General features: G+C 39.0%; 1 pseudogene; it reads right to left on the reverse strand.

The window, feature by feature from the left end:
* Nucleotides 1-7802: 7802 nt before the first annotated feature.
* LOC130042213 (uncharacterized) lies at nucleotides 7803-8018 on the reverse strand (annotated as a pseudogene).
* Between the last annotated feature and the right edge of the window lie 2785 nt (nucleotides 8019-10803).

The following is a 10803-nucleotide window of genomic DNA, read 5'->3' on the forward strand; positions in this document are numbered from 1 at the left end:
TTTCTATAAACAAATTCTCTAAACAAAATTTTCTTTTCTTATCCAAACAAAATTTTCTTTTCTTTTACTATCCAAGTAAGTGACTAGTATAAACTTGGTATCTGAGTTAGCATCTTATAAGAATACTTGTATGAACACCTAAAAATATTTATTAGTTCTAAACAACAACAATAACAACAAATAAATCCCCCTAGGAATTCTGGGAACAAAAAAATATTCTCTGATAGAGAATTGAGTCCTGGAAGGAGAAAAATGACCTAGAATAATTTTTCTTTTATGTTTTTTTTTAATTTTCCGGATAGGACATAGTCATATCCCATGGGCCACTGCGTTTCAGGAAGAAAACATAATCTTAGAAAGTAATACAAGTCACAGTTCAAAACAAGAGTGTAAGAGAGAGAGTACAGGGGGTAGAATGCTGGTCTCCAGGCACTGACTCTTGTTCCATCCTCAGTATCCCGTATGGTCCTGCAAGCATGGTCAGGATTTATACATGAGTACAGAGTCAGGTGTAATCCCTGAGCATCAACGGGTGTACCACCACCCCACAAAAAAAGTTAAGCAAGAAGGAAAATAGAAAGTAAGGTTGAAGTAGCTGATCCTAGACAAATAAGACCAGAGACATTTCCTTAATATTAAGTGTAAATTCTTCTCAAATCCATAACTGAAGTCAGGCATACATCATCATGGGGACAACTGCTAACAGCCTATTAAAAAGACAAAAATCAAATATGTATAGCAATTGTCAAATAGATGCATTTTGTAAATGGAACCAAATAATATAAAATGCCTTCCACAAGAAGAAAGCAAAAATCCTGGGTGGAGTAATATATAGTCTGTAGTTTCCATGATGTATTTTCAACTCTACAACATAATGAAAATTATTAACTTTCATTATGTGAATACAGTTATAATTTTTGTCTCTTACAAACTAAGAAAATATTTTTTACTTTTAAAATAGCCAAATAGAAACCAACATTGAGACGACACAGAGGTTAGTCTGTGACTTTAAAGTAGTTAAAACTATGCTTGATTAGAAAGTAGTTAGAACTATGATTGATCAGTGTGTGTATGTATGTATCATGCACATATACATCACACACACATACATGTACACAATTACCAAACAATATTAAAATTAAATTGGAATAATAAAAAAATTATATCCACATAATACAAAATAAAGGAGATATAAGAAACAGATAAGTAAAAAAATAGAAACAGAAATAAAACAAATTATATTAAGAATTACAACATAATAAATTCAACTATATTAGTAATTTAAGATTATATATTTACTTATAAGCTATTAAGATAGTTATATAAATTCCAATTAAAAGACAAAAATGTCAGTTAACAGAAATATAAATTCCACATGTAAAAATATAAAATTCTATTTTATACATTTTAACTTAAAAATACATTTTACAGACTGAAGCTAAATTTGTCAAAAATATATAAACATGTGCATGAGAAGTATAATTTGATTATTTTAATCTGAGATAGAAAAAATTAATGCACATCATTATCTGCTAAAAACGAACATTTATTGTCAAGTGCTCTAGTCCCTATCCTGGCCCATGTTTCCTACACCATCTGTGAGGTTTTCCTGGGTCCCCTTCCAATCCCATACCAAACTCACAAACTAACACATCCATGAGACAATACCACTCCTTCATTCCCACCAATTCCAAGGGCTCTTGGGTCTTTTATATTTCCTCATAAATTTTTATTTTGACCCTCTATACAAATGGAAATATTAGAAATGAACTGCATGATGAGTGAAGTAACATCCTACGGACATAATGCTCAAGACCTTTCCCCACAAGCTCGGGCCTCAAGCATGAGTTGGACAAAAAAAAAGTTGGACAATGCGAAACATTGTGACCTTGGACTCTGGGCTCAATGGGACCGGGAGTGGAGATCTCTGCCCGTTTCTGCCTACTCTCCAGCAACCCAAGGTTCATGGCCATAAGCCACATCCTGCTGTCATCAGATAATCTCCTCATTGGCCACCATCCAGATCACATGGCTTTTTCTTCCAGAAGGAAGCAACATGATGCCTGCCGTAAGCATGCCACCAGACTCTGCACCAGGCTGTTTCAATTGGGGTGCCCCAGAGGGGGGTACGTGAGAGCTGTCCCCACCCCAAGGGATCCAATCCTGGCAGCTGAAAAGCTCCAGAACTCAAAGGCCACCATGCTCAAGGGCACTCCCTACACTCTCTGGCCAAGCCTCACCTTGGAGTGAATGTATTCCTGGACCACGTGGCATATTTGTGGCTGTATCACACATTATATTGGGCTGGAGCAATAGCACAGTGGTAAGGTTTTTGCCTTACAAGCGGCCAACATGGCCAACCCAAGTTCAATTCCTCCGCCCCTCTTGGAGAGCCCAGCAAGCTACCGAGGTGTCTCGCCCTCATGGCAAAGCCTGGCAAGCTACCTGTGACATATTCGATATGCCAAACACAGTAACAACAAGTCTCATGATGGAGATGTTACTGGGCCCGCGCAAGCAAATTGATGAACAACGGGAGGACCGTGTCTACCATGTCTACCACACATTATAAAATGATTTCCCATAACAGACAATACAACACATATTGTTTTGGTTGTGATTTGAGACAGGGATTGGGGCTTGGGATGGAGACTTCCCAAATTTGGTGGTGGGAAGGTGTAATAGTGGTGGAATTGGTGTTTGAATATTAACTGTAATCAACTATTGTGAGACACCTTAAAAATAAAAAATAAATTAAAAATAATAAAACAACATCTTACAGTCTTGGACATTGTTAGGCTAATAGATTTAGATTATGAAGAGTACCACATACTGATAAAGAACAAATTCGATCAGACCTCAGGTATCTGGCAATCTGAAACTCAAAACAAAGGAGCCACAAATCTTTAGAAAGAGTGGTGAAACAAAGGATTTCACTGCTCTGGCAGACAGGGACAAAAGTCCTGGTTAATCATTGAGCTCAAATAAACCCTTGAACTTCATCAGTGAGGAACTCAAATCAATGCTTCATACAGTGACCATAAAACTAAAATAATAACTGGAAGAAAATGTCAACTAGATTAGACAATAACTGATCCAAAGGATCAAAGATTCCATACAAAAAGAAATAAGAGAGATATGAAGCGAGAGAATGAGAGAGGCAGGTATGTGTTCAATAGAGAACACCAGCTTCTCCAGGGTGGAAAAAGACAGAGGGAGGATATGGGGAGAACGTTAAAGAAAATAACTTCAAATTGTCTTGACCTGAATTATTACTTGTGTCACTTGTATTACTTGTCATTCCATTGATCATTGATTAGCTCCAGAGGGCGCAAGTAATGTCTCCATTCATGCCTGTTGTTGCGTGCTAGTGTAGCCTAATGGCATCTGCTCGCTCCAGGAACATGAAGAGCCTCAAATGATTTGTTCAGGGCTTTAATGAAAAAGTCTGATCATCTTGTAGGTGGGCAGCCACACATCCTTTTGATGTCCCACGGAAAGTTATTTGATATGACAAAACCAGAAAATACAATGGGTCTCATTCCTCTGACCCTGAAAGAGCCACCAATATGGCAGCATTAGAAGGATGAAGAAGGAAAGGCTGATAAAATCTCAGGGCCGAACTAGACTGCCAAAACGAAGAAGGACAAAAATGACTCTCTGCACTTTCACTGACGTACACTGGCATCGAAGGCATCCATGGAGGACCTGATGGTGCAAGCGTGAAAAAGAAGTATGACATCATTGGTATAACCAAGATGAGAAGGTCTGACTCCAGCTGAATCTCACGAAGACAATGTATGTGAGAAACAGTCTCATTCCTGATGTCCCATTTGCTCTCACTGGAATGAACATCTCCAAATGCAACAGTTATGTGTACCTAGGTCAAGAAGTCAAGAGAACAAATGACCTGGTACCTGTGTTGTGCAGGAGGAAGAGAGAGGCTTGGAATGCCTTCAAGAGTGTCAAAGAAATAGCTAAGAGGATGAAGAACCTCCGGCTCCAGGCACATCTCTTCAATTCCACTGTTCTTCCTGCATTAACATACACCTCAGAAACCTGGGCCCTTCGAAAACAGGATGAGAATTCTATTCAGGTCTCCCAGAGAGGAATTGAAAGAGCTATGCTTGGAGTATCATGCTTCACTCAAATGAGAGAAAGAATCCAGAGTTCTGACCTCCATCGATGGTCAAGAATCAAGAATGCTGTCTCATTTGCCAAGGAGTCTAAAATCAGAATGGCTGGACAAGTAATGAGATTTGGAGACGACCGCTTTACTTGAGCCGTTACTGACTGGATTCCATGGGAAGTTAAAAGACCGCATGGCCGCCCACCTGGGAGATGGTCAGACTTCTTCGTCAAGACCCTCAATGATTGGTTTGAGGCTCTTCGTGTTCCTAGAGTAAGCAGACACCATTGGGCTACAATAGCATGTGACAGGGACAAATGGAGACATTACTGGCATCCGCTCAAGCAAATCGATGAGTAACTGGATGTCAAGTGATCCAGTAATGTGTAAGCGATAGCTGTATTGTGAATAAATTTCTCTTATTCTCTGATCAGTCTGCCTCGTATTTGTTTATTTTTAAGCACCTTTCTTTTGTGCTCAGATTTTTAAAAATAGTAACTAAATTATAAATTATGCTGCAGGGTAAAGAAAACATACATTACATTCCAACTAACTCAGATAAAATATCATCATGCATCTATCTCACCACTTTCAAGAGAGAATCATGATTATGCTTCCTTTAGAAAATGAGCTATTCTTTCTCATGCGTTCTTATCATTATACTCTATTGAGTAAAAAAGGAAGTTAAATGAATAAAATAGACATGTAAAACCTTGTGTTTAGTACAACCAGTAGAAGAAGTGACAGTCAGACAGAACAGGGTCCCCCAGTGGCCTATATGAAGTTGGGAGGAGAAAGTTAGTAGCCTCAATAAAGGATCTCGGACTTCCTTCTATAGTCATTTTCGTCATCTGGAAAAATGTATACTGCAATCTAAGACTGAAATGTAGAACTGAAGAGGATCTTTTCTGAGCAACTATGTGTTATATCCCTTATGTCTCACATAAGACAGTGGCCAAATCACACCAGGTTCTAACTTGCTCTACCCCGAGTAGGAAATAACCCTTGCCACCCAACTTCTAGGGAGCTGTGGAAACCAGGTTCAAGACACAAATTACTCTTTGCAGGAAGAGAAAATGTCAATACTATGTCTTACCAGGTTTTCCACGTTTGCTGCCTTTTTCCACAGAAAGGAATTTGAGAAGGTGAATAGTAAAGTCAAACAAGTGGAGAGGAATAGTGATGTAAAACAAGTTCATTGAAAAATAAACAAAGGAATATGAGAGAGAGCTACTCGAGAAGGAACATTTGCTTCTTCAAAGTTGGGAGAAAAAAAATTAAAGTTTACTCCCCAACCAGGAAAGTGGACAAAAGTTCCATAAGATAATGCAGGGAGGGTACCTGGGCAATTTGAAGTGAGGAGGTGAGAGACTGGCAACCTGCTTTCTCCTGCTCTACTCCTGCCACCTGGGGAAAAGTTAGGAGATTTAGGACTGGAAAGTCTGCAATGAATCTTTTCATGATCTGGACCTCAATTCCGCCAGCCCCACTAGGCAGTCGCCACTTGCTCTATGAGGCACAAGGAAGCTTCTCACCACTCAATTTTTCAGAAGCCCTGGACTCACGCTGGAACCAGGAATTGATCTTTGCAGGAAAAATAAATGTTTTCTTTCTCATCCTGCACCTCATCAGGTCTTTCAGAACCTTCACCTTTCTCTCAGAAAAGAGTTCCAGAAGAAGACAAGCAGTGAAGCAAAAACAGGCTTTTATTTAAAAGTTTTAAGCAGGGGTAGAGTGGCAGAGAAAGAAAGAAAGAAGGGCATTCAAGAGAGAACATAGGCTTCTCTAAAGGCAGAGAGAAACTTGAAAGGCTTTGACCCACCTACTTTAACACTGTAGTATACAAAGTGGCAATGATATATTTATTACAGATTTTCAATATTCCAACCCAATTCCAATACCACTGTGACCTTCCCAACCACTTCTGCCTGCCCCTGTAGCAGGCCCCAAATAATTTAGTTTATATTGCTTGATATCACTACATGGCTAATGAAAAAAATACTTCAGTAAGAACTTTCATGAAAATTGTTATATCTCACTATGGGACTACTAAGCCCTTGTTTGAGGGTTTACTAGGCTGTTGCTAGTTGAGCTTTTTGTGTCAATGTTTATTGTAATCAAATTTAGTAGGTTTCTACATTCTCTTTCCCATCCAATCTGTTGTATTCCTACTCGGACGTTGATATTGTAGAGTTCGGAGATGTTGAATTTTATTTATTTCTTGTTTTTTTAGCTCAAACTTGGCAATGCTCAGGAGTTACTCCTGACTCTAAATTCAGGAATTACTCCTGGTAGAGCTCAGGGGACCATATGAGATGCCAGGGATTGAACCTGACTCCTCTGTGTGCAACGCAAACTCCCTATCTACTGTAGTATTGCTCCAGTCCCAGACATTGCATGCTTTTATATGGATATTCTACAGGTTCCTTTGGTCTGGAGTTTTCTGCAGATTTAAGAGTTGATTACAGAATTGTCATAAAGAAATTTGAAGTATTCTGTGATCTTTCTTCATGCCCTTATTGTATTCTTTTGTCTCTGCTGAAGTTTGTCCTTGGTAGAGTGACCAGTCTTCTCTGGTCCTGCACCCATGCCAGATAAAGGTCTTATCAGATCTTAATTCCTGTTCTCACAAGGTATTTTTTTTAGCAGTCTTAGTATCATGGTTTATTCCAAAGAACTCACTGCTATGAGTGTGGATGGGGGAAGAAGCCATGATTAAGGTGGCTTCCCTATCTTCCTGCCTGCCTGAAAAATAAATACATATCATAGGCAGATATAGGCCAAAGTGGTCAGATTGTAAGATAAATTAAATACACAACTTAGATAGAGATGTGGGCAAACACATACCGTTCTCTCTGCCAAATTAGTTTATGTACAGTTTTCCCAAATTGTCCCCAAGTTCCATTTGCTAGGTTGATTACCCAGTAGAAAAGTTATAGCTATTAATAGTCTTTGCTCAAGCATTCCAAAATCCACTCTGTTTCTGGACTAGAATTCTGAACTTCAATGGTTTTCTTGTCTCTTCAAATGGGTCTTGAGTCTCATAGGCCTTCAGGCGCTGTGCTGATTTATGTTACAATGTTTTTCTTACAATCTACATTACCAGTACCCTCCTATCTGTCTGCGCACAATATTAGTTTTCAAGAAGGAATACTTGAAAATCTAGGAAATTTCCTCATCTCCTAATCCCCTTCACCTTTGTGGTGTCATGAAAACTTCTATTTCTCCTAGCTTTAGGATTTTTTTTCATGATTTTTCACTGTAAACATTTATTTTACTGAAAGATTGAAAACTTATTTTAGCTTCTTAAAATAATTGATAGCTAGCTTTTACAAGTATTTCAATCATAATATATTCGCATATAGTTTGAAAATCATACTATTCATATATAAAATAAATTAATTTATCATCACCTTTAAGTGATGGCGACTTCATAAAATTTTTCTGAGTCCTTTGGAATGAGAACTGAATTGTATGTGATCATTAGTAACAGTCATTATGAGCATGTAGGTTGATGTGAATATGGAGTCAATGCACTTTTTGCTACTGATTGATATTGGAAGTAAGCTGAACATGTACTTTCTGAAAGTGTTCATCTGTATTATTTATTATAAGGACTTGCTTACATCATAGTATAAAGCTATTGAAAGACTTCAAAATAGACTTTTAAAAAATCTGTAGCTATATTGAATGTCCAAGTAAAGAAACTAGTCCATCTGTTAAACAATATCACAACTACAGAGCTTCTCTTACTACTATAGATAAAGATATGGCCCCATGGCTAACAATGTGGCAAAAGTGACATGGGTTTTTATTTTTGTACCTTTCAAAAGTCATGAAAATGCAAGGAATTTTTTGAACACCTAACCTTGACCATAGTCTCTGAATCTCTTCTTGCATGGCAAATTTAACACCTCAGCCTATGGAGTACCTTATTTTATACTACCTTGCATTTAACCAAAATTAACCTGCACTGAGTTATTTGAATAACTTACAGAAGGGACATGGAGAATTGTAAGAACTATGTGTGTGCTTAATTTAAGTCACAGTCATTAACATTATATAATACACAATCTAATGTTATTGAAACATGTATGCTTCTGAGTCCTGAGGTCTTTAGTAATTTACTGAAATGTCTCTAATTCAGTTGAGAGAGTTCTTGCTAAGAAGGTAACAGTAAAAGCAGGATTTGGGGGAGAAATAGAAGAATGTTCCAGTCACCTTCAAACAGCAAGTTTTCACCCTCTCCTCTCTGGAAAGAAAGATGGCAGCCGCACGGGAGCCTTGTGGACAGCAGGTATGAGCCGGGGGTCGGGGGCGACAAAAACCTCATGGGAAGGGGGGCGTTCCGGTCCGTCCTTCACGCCCTACCAAGGTCCACCAATTGTCCCCCACGAGCAGCTCTCCGGCACGGCCACGACTCCAGAGCACAGAAACCAATCTCTTAATTATCTGACTTTTAGTAGAAATACTTCCAGGGTTAATAAGTAAAATAGCAGAAATCCAAAACCGACAACATTTAATTCTTGAACCCAGTTGTAGAAAGCAAATCATTTCACAACGCTTTTACAGCATGTCTGATTTGGGGGGGGTAAAATCTAAATAATAATGGTGTATCTTTTATCGAAACAATGAATCTAGTCAAAGTAGATAAAGTGTTAACTAGAACTCATCTGCCTCACAGGAATTGGGAGGGGTGGGAGGTGGGGTTCTATTGCGGTTCGTGTAAAAAATAAGTATTGGTGAAGGGAAATGTGTTTGATATTTACATGACTGAGACCTAAACCTGAAAGCTCTGTAACTTTTCCCACAGTGATTCAATAAACAAATAAATTATTTAAAAAAAAACAGCAAGTTTTTTGTTTTGTGTGTGCATCTTTTTACATCTAACAAACTTTAGGATTTACTCCCGGCTTTGTGCTCAGAGAACACTCCTAGAAGTGCTCAGAGGGCCATATGCAATAACAGGGATTGGGCCTGAGTTGACTGCATGAAAAGCAAGTGCTTCTACATACTATAGTAGCTCCATGGCCCCAAAAACATATTTTCTTTTATGTACAGTGCAAGGGAGGGATTAAACCCAGGGACTCATACGAGCTAGGCAAGAGCTTAACCACTGAGCTACATTCCCTGACTTTCTGGTCTTTTAAAATGGGGCAAGACTTCTCTGCCCCAGGGGTCATTTGCTGTCCCTGTCAATAATACTTTGTTCTCTTTCCTATTTTATAGACCTGTTAGATTTCTCCCTTTTATGTGTAACTCTATAAATAAAGATTATAGTGCTAAAAATTATTCACAATGCTCCATGTGTGGGAATAAGAATTTAATTGATTTACATGTTCCTTATTACATAGAAAATATCTAAAATACAACTATGACAGCACCCAAAAGGTTGGCCTGTAAAGTAATATGATAAGAAAATCTCCTGTAAAATACCCAATAAATTGTGGGGATGGAAAATAAATACCACCTCAAATAGTTATATTTCTGCAAAGAGATTTGTATGGAACTCTTTGAAATGTAAAACAGTTCTATTTTAGATTTGATTACTCCTTCTGGTGCTAGTAATCATCTGAATAGCAGCTATTGCTTCTTAATAATGACCATTGCAGGTCTCTTGTTCAGTTCTTCTATTCTCAAGTACAATGTTCAGAATCGAATCGAATATGCCAAAACCAGTAACTACAACTGGTCTCATTCACCTGACCCTGAAGGCTTCACCGACATGGCAGCACTGAGAAGGATGAGAAAGGAGAGGCCGACAAAATCTCAAGGCCGACCTAGGCTGCCACAACGAAGGAAGACAAAAATGATCGTCTGTACTTTCAATGCACGTACGCTAGCATCAGATGCATCCATCGAGGACCTGATGGTACAAGCGCGAATGATCAAGTACGACATCATTGGTCTGACCGAGACAAGAAGGCACGAATCTCACCATGCCGTTTTCGACACTGGAGAAGAATTGTTCCTCGGAACATGCGATAAAAGAGGTGTTGGAGGCGTCGGTGTCCTTGTCAACACAAACTTGGCCAAGAGCATTGATTCATTTGAATGCCTAACAACCCGAATCGGACGTTTACATTTGAATAGATGTGGCTCACTGCCTGCAGTTTCTATCTTCGTTGTCTACGCACCAACATCTCATTATGATGAAAGAGAAATCGAGAAGTTCTACATGGAGCTAGAGAAGTTCTATAAAGAAGACCACACCTTTTACAAGATCATTGTGGGTGATTTTAATGCCAAGATAGGACCGAGAAGATCAGCTGAAGAACTTCACATCGGAACCCATGGCCTAGAATGGAACGAACAGGGTGAGAGACTGTCTGAGTTCATCATGTCGACCAAGACCATTCATGGTAACTCACAGTTCCAGAAGGCAGAATCTAAACGATGGACATGGGAGTCTCCCGGTGGACGATTCCACAACGAAATAGACCACATCATATTCAATCGACGGTTTTGCCTGACTGATGTCGCTGTTGTCCCAAAATTTCGAACGGGATCGGACCACCGTCTCCTTCGTGCAAAATTCTACTTCACAGAGCGGGGAGAAAGGGCTGCAAAGTTCAAAAAGAGAACTCCCAGAACGACCACCAACTGGGAACTCTTTGGTACTATTGCGGCAACATGGGAAGATGCCATTGTTGACAACATTGACGAGGAATACG

This window comes from Sorex fumeus, unplaced genomic scaffold (genome assembly GCF_029834395.1).
Source record: "Sorex fumeus unplaced genomic scaffold, SorFum_2.1 ptg000098l, whole genome shotgun sequence".
NCBI classification, from domain to species: domain Eukaryota; kingdom Metazoa; phylum Chordata; class Mammalia; order Eulipotyphla; family Soricidae; genus Sorex; species Sorex fumeus.